A 7,472-nucleotide genomic window follows, 5' to 3' on the forward strand; every position below is an offset into this window, starting at 1 on the left:
TGATGTTGCGAGAGAGGAGGGGACCTAAGGGCGCCTTGTGTCATCTGATTTCATGCTTTGTCGTGTTGTTGCGATGGGCATTTTCTTCGTTTTGTGGGGTATCCTCAAGGAGATGATAACGGAATAATCACTGAGGTTCTTGAGAGAGTTGACTTGGTGGAAGGAAAGGTTGTTGTTCTACGCGAGGAACTTGCGGCGTCCCAAGGGGAGATGCTTGCCAATAATGGGGAAGTTATGTGTCTATGTTCGGAACTATCGACCATTACAGAGGCCCTCGCCGCTCAGCCTAGGAATAGCCAGAATGACCTTTTAAGAATGTGTAAGGTGTTTATATATGAATGGCTTCACCATCAAGGGTTTGTCTTAGGTGAAGCCGTAAACGATCGCTTTGTGATATTTTTCCTTCCTCAGTTATAACCAAGGGTTGAACAAGACGACCCCCCCCCCCGCTCCCCTAGATATAAATAAATAAGAAATGATATGAAATATATGTATGTATTTCTGATAATGACTACTTTACTTAGGTAGAATGTTGTTCCGCCTCATCAGTCGTATTGGCAGTGTTTCGACTTTCCAGGTATTTTTTCTATATATAGTGGTCGTGCAAATCGCTAAGAGTTCCCATTCCTTTTCTTTCCTCATCATTCTTCTTTCCCTGGGTTGTGTCGTCGTCTTTTCCTTTCTCTAGGTTTTGTTATACTCTTCTTCTACATTTTTGTCTATTGTCGTAGACTCCATGATTAAGAAATACAATCATTTAGCTTGATTCTTGCTATGAATGTTTTGGTCCTATGGAGATTCAGAATCATAAGATTCACATGATTGGGCTTGAGAACAAAGTGAAGAACTAGAAGTTGAAGTTCTTGGTTGATTCGTGTGCGGACGAATGGTGGATCCATATTGCTCCTACTGAGTGTAAGGTGAAGGAAGTAAAGACCTTGTCGGGGGCATGTTCGAGACCACAGGGTGGCTTTATGGGGTTGATACAATGACTGAGGATTTGTGGAGATCGGCCGACAACAGGGAGGACGCTCAAGAGAGAGCTGCTGGAGAGAGGGTGGCTTTGAAGAAGTCAGCTGGTCACAATGTTCGTAGTTGAAAGTTGCAGTAGTAATTGACCACAATGATCGTAATTTGTGACTTCAATAGCATTAGTTTGTCACAATGGTCGTAGTTGGAATCTGTAGTAGTAGTTAGCCACACAGGCCTCAGTTGCGGGCTACAATAGCATTCGTTGGTCATAGAGGGTGTAGTTGAAAACTATAGTAATATTTGGTCATATATATCATAGTTGGGAGTTGTAATAACGTCAATTGGCCATAGAAGTTGTTGAAAAGTGTGGTAGCAGTAGTTGGCCACATAGACCTTAGTTTAGGGCTAAAATAGTGTTAATTGGCCACTGAGTCCATCATTGGAAGTTATGGTGATGGTCAAATACATCGTAGTTGGGAGTTACAATAGCATTAGTAATAAATGTCATGTTAGAAGTTCTAGTGGTTGGTCACATAGGCCTTAATATTATTAATTAAGAAAATAAGTACTTAATATTTATATATAAGCAATGGTAAGAAGTTAAGGCTTGTGAGCACCCCATTGCTCCTCCAACTAAATATCCTTATTGATCTCTCATTAGGAACCGTAACACTAGGGTGTAAATGAACCGAACATGAACGAACAGAGCTTGTGTTCGTGTTCGGTTCGTTTGAAATTTAGTTTTTCTGAAATAAGGTCGTGTTTGAAATTATTCTTGAAGTCACTGTTCGTGTTCATTTCTTAAAAAACGAGCTGAACATGTGCTGTTCGCGAAAGACGAGCCAGTTTGATATCTCTAATATTAATATATATAAATAATATATTATATTAATTATATAAATTAAATTATATAAATATATAATATCTATATTAGTATATTACTAATATAGTATATTAATATATTTTTATTATTAATTTATTATATATTATAATTTATAAAATTTAATTTTAAAAAATATCATAAATTTTTTATATATAATTATTTAAAATTATTTTATATTTCTAACAATAACGATTCGAATAAGAACGAACGCATCACTGTTCGTATTTAGTTCATTTAACTAACCGAACGAAAAAAAAATGTTTGTGTTCGTCTCGTTTACTTATCGAACGAATCGAACACAAACTCATTAATGAACCAAACACGAACTATTCGCGAACAACGAGCTTTTTTGATAGCCCAACCTAACACGCCACTTCTTCAACTTGGGTTTAACTTCATAAGCCTAATTCCATAATCATTGATATGTTATTTAGAAAATAATAATGACACTCCGATGAAAAGATATTTTAAGTAGTTTTTCATTTCAATAGTCACCCTATCACTGAGAATTAAGCCATACTTTGCTATCAAATAGTTAGTTTCACCTAAAATTAATTTTAAGATATATTTTTTTAATTAAAAGAGCTGCTCATGGCTCATTACGCGTTAATAAAAGAGAGGTTACAAAGTTGGGGGAGGAATAGTGGATCCCCATCTAAAAGCAAAAAATACATCAAGTTCATAGGGGGTTCCACTCTCCACAGTACAACTCCACGCGAATAAGACTAAATAGCTTAAGCAAAATACCAAACCAAAAATATATGTAATCATCCAAAATATATACCTAACACATAGTATACCCAAAAAAGTTATATGTACACCACATTCCCAAAGTTCAGCAGTGACGAGCAGCAAAATCGTAGTAGAGGCTTGAAGTTCCATTGAGGAATGCAAATATAACACTCGGAACACTCGGAACCTGCAAACATAGGAGAGGGCCACAAAGCTTCCACGAAAAGAAACCAAGCAGCCGATCATCCCAAAACAGCTCAAAAAATGAGCAAAAGGAGTTCGAAAATAGATGTCAATTCATACAATACTTCTCATGCAATGGAGTCCAACTCCAAACAAAAATGAATAAACCACCAGGTGTCCAAACAAGGATTGAGCAAGATAAAACCCGCAGCAGGCATCATAAAGAAACAAAAACGCAAGCAAACAGATGGTGAAAATGTTACCAAATTTTAGCTTAGTTATAATAAAAAAAAGTAAAATCATTAAACTCATTATCTTCTGATATAAGGCGCATTAATTAAATCCCCGTTTAGAAGAGTTTGAAGGTGAGGCGGAGGCATAACCCCCACCATAATCCTTTGCAAACCTTGCTTAGCCAACCAATCGGCAACAAAATTACATTCCCTATAAATGACATCAACTTGTATAAACAAATTGTGTTTTTTTATATAATCATGTATCATGTTAAGCAAACAAATGATATTCCAGGTAGGGGGTGTTATCTGATTGAAGATGTTAAAGAGTGTCTTAGAGTCCGTCTCAATATGTAAAGTATGGTAATGAAAAAGAACAATGAAAAACAATAATATTTAATGCATTCCATAGAGAGTAACACTCCGCCTCCAGAGGTGACGAGGCACAAACCGGCGAGGCAAAATAACAAAGGCAGCTTCCCATAGAATTTTGAAAAATGCCACCCATCCCAGCAGCGGTTAAAGTCCAGTTCCCATCCACATTAAGTTTAATCTGACCATCATAGGGGGGTTTACGCCGTAAAAGTGTGGCCCTCCTACCACTCTGTGAAGAATTAGCACTTAATGCAATCTGGCGAGAGGCTTTAAGAAAATAAGCAATTATATATGAAGTGGTAAGAGTAGGTGTAGAGGGAGAGCCTCGTATTTATATGTGTTCCTTGCAGACCAAGGAAACCAAAGAATAACAAAAGGAAAAGTTTTCATCTTTTCCTCATAAAACGGGGCAGCCTTCCAAACATTAAGATAAGTGTTCCACTCCCAATGATCAATAGATCGTGGAGTCCAATTAATACCAAAATACAAACCAACCGAGCACCAAACCTCACGAGTAAAGAACAGAGGAGAGGAAGATCCCTCATGACATTTGCAAAGATTACATCTTGAAACCATACGTAAACCCTTTAACTTTAGAATATCATCAAAAGGCAAAAGCAATAAGAAATATCTCCAAAGAAAGAAGGATATAGAGGGAGATAATAAGACATTCCAAAGATTAGAGGTCCGCCTGCGAGGAGTGAAATCATGAATATTTTGATACAGCAGTTTTGTGATGGAATCATTAGAGGTAAATTTCCATATAGGTTTATCTAATTTAGTGGCATCAATGGGTATTTTTTGAACTTGATCAAATTTATCCCCAATCAAAGACCTAAGCTTAATAACATCCCAAGCTCCATCTTTCCAACAATCAGTGACAAAAAAATTGTTATCCTGCAAAGGATGCGGGAAAGTAGAAAAATCTTCCATACCCCAATGATTAAACCAGAAGGATAAATTATCGATGCTAACATCCCAATATATAAATTTTTGAGCAAGGGGTCTAACATTTAGCAAAGATTTCCAAACCTTAGTATCCTCAACCTTCCAAACACGTTAGAAGGGTGGGTATGGTTGCAATACTTTTGATGGAAAAATTGAGCCCAAAGAGAAGTGCCCATACAAAATTTAAACCAAAGTTTACACATGTTAATTTCAGCAATGTGATTAAGATTCTTAAACACCAGCAGTGATAGAGCAGTGATAGGTTTGCAAACCTTATCCCAAGTGCTCCAAATTTTACGTTGAGAGCTCGCGGACCACAGGAATTTATTAAAAAGTTTGTCCAAAGAAAATTGAGTACTTTTTTTGAGGTGCAAAACTTGAAGAGCATAAAGAGGGATGGTGTAAAAGACACTCTTAAGCAAAGTAAGCCTACCACCATTAGAAAGGAACTTATTTCTCCAGTCATTAATCTTAGCCTTGATTTTATCAACAACTTCATCCATTTGAGTTTGCCTCTTTCTGCCCCACAAAATATTAACCCCCAAATATTTAAGAGTCCACCTGACATCCAGCGTAAGTAACGACCCAAGAAGTGTGAGTGGGGCTAACATGTTTGCTAAACAATAACTGACATTTAGCCTTATCAAAAGTTAACCCAGAAGTATTCTGAAAGGTATTTAAGGTTCGCATCAAAATTTTAAGAGCAATTTTACTAGCATTCAAGAAGAGGATAGCATCATCAGCGTAAGCAAGATGACTAACCAAAAGCTTAGATCTATGAGTGAATTGAGTGTGAGGATGGAACAACTGCACTTGATTTAAAAGACGAGAGAGGTAATCAAAAGCAAAGATAAAAATCGTAGGTGTGAGAGGGTCGCCTTGCTTAATACCCCTGAGGGAGGAAAAAAAACCATAGGATTTTCCATTCACAATAACGTTGTAATGATTTAATTCGAGCCATCTTTTGATGATAGCACAAAAATTCTTTGAAAAACCATAGAAAAATTACGGGCTCGAAGAATACTCAAAATAAAATCCCAACTAATAGTATCGAAAGCTTTTTTAATGTCAAGCTTGAAAACCACATTCCCTCCCCTACATTTCTTATGAAGGTCTTCAATAATTTCTAGAGCAAGGAGAATATTATCAGATATTTCCCTGCCATGAACAAAAGCAGACTAGTGCAAGGAGATGATGTTCGATAGATGAGGTTGTAAACAAGCAACAATAATCTTACTAATCACCTTGGAGAGAACATAAGTAAGAGAGATGGGGCGAAATTTATCCCAACTAATTTTGTCGTTACCTTTAGGGATAAGCACAATAAGTGAAGAAGTGAAATATTTACCTGGATTATCTCCCAAAGAATAGCTCTGAATGGCACTCATAACCTCTTTTTTAATAATATCCCAACATTTAATATAAAAGGTTGATGTGAAACCATCAGGACCAGGGGCCTTATTGGGATTAATATTCTTAAGTGCGACAAGAACTTCAACTTCAGTAGGAACATCAGTAAGCGAGAGGAAAGAGACACAATCCTTTTCCCCATTGAAGACATCCACATCAACAAGCAAGACTGAAGTCTGAAATTGGAATAGATTGGTAAAATGTTGGGCCGCGCAATTGCCAATATCATCGGGATCAGAAAGGGTAACACCCTCAGACGATTTAATTTTGAGGATAGTATTCATGTTATGCCTATATTTGATAGAAGCATGGAAAAAGGAAGTATTTCTATCGCCACAAGCAAAATAAATGTCATTAGCTTTTTTTTTAAGGAAAACTTCCTCTAAATCAATTGCTTTAACAAGGGAAGCATGAGCTTGAGCCACATCACTAGCCCATTGAGGTGTGCAACAAACATTAGATTCTAACAAATCAACCTTAGCCTGTGCATCAAGGACCTTAGAGTGAACATTTCAAAAAACATGGTAATTCCAATCCCGCAAATGTATAACAACCTTTTTATGAAGTTGCCACAGCATGTACCAAAGATTTCCCACGGTATCGGACTGCCAAGCATGTTTAATGAGATTCAGGAAAGTGTCATGGGAAGTCCAAATATTGAGGAACTTAAATTTGTATATGGAGGAATGTTTAAAGAAAGCAAGCATAAGTAAAATAGGGCTATGATCAGACGTAGCTGAGTTTAAGTGTTGGACTAAAAGGGGAAATAAGTGAAAAAGTGTTGTTTAGTAAGAAAACGATATAATCTTTGCAATAACTGGCCACGACGCCAAATGTAAAGGGAACCAGAGCATTCCATATCATGCAAACCAACATCCTCCACCTTATCACAAAACTGATTGATGAGGGATGAGTCAAATCCCCCTCCACCTCTCTTCTCAGAGGGTTTCATTATCATGTTAAAGTCGCCACCAACAAACCAGTTCTCATTAATCACCTCACTCATAAGCACAAGTTTATCCCAAAGAAGGACTTTATCATGCAAAAGACAGTTGGCGTAGATAAAGGTAGCCTACCGTTGAAAATTATCCATCTTGAAATTGGTAAGCACAAACTGATCCTCATCGCTAATCCTCATCCTCAACAATCTTCAAATTGACTTGTTGCTTCCAGAAGATCCAGATTTTATTATTTTTGTTACAAAAGTGATTGTAATGTTTCTATTACAAAAGTGATTGTAATGAGAGAATTTTCTGAAAATTTTGTCACGGTTCACAGTAACCTAAGGCTCCAAGATAGCAAATATAAAAAGTTTATGAACCCTACATAAATGTTTGTCGGCGCTATTTTTGGTGTGGGGTTTGCCCGTAAGAAGCTGTCGGTCATCGGAATTGAAATCACATTGCCCGCTTCGGAAGGACATTTTTTTTAAAAAAAAAATTTTAATTTTGAAAAAGATGAAGTCAAATTGACCCCATAATTTTCATAGTTTAAATGAAAGAGCGCTTTACCTCAAATCCTGCATCTATCCCGAAGGATGAACACAAGAATTGAGGGTGAGGTTCGATCAAATAAACTAGAGAAAGTTATGACATCCGTTTGGTCTGCGAAACCAATATATTGGCCGACAAATTCACCTATTTAATATAAGGAATTAAATAGGGTTTATATTATGCTGGGTTCGGAAAAAGCTTCCTATAAGGGCAAGCCCCTATAGTTAATTACATCTTAGATAA

The sequence above is a fragment of the Phalaenopsis equestris genome, unplaced genomic scaffold (genome assembly GCF_001263595.1).
Source record: "Phalaenopsis equestris unplaced genomic scaffold, ASM126359v1 Scaffold000918, whole genome shotgun sequence".
In the NCBI taxonomy this organism is placed as follows: Eukaryota; Viridiplantae; Streptophyta; class Magnoliopsida; order Asparagales; family Orchidaceae; genus Phalaenopsis; species Phalaenopsis equestris.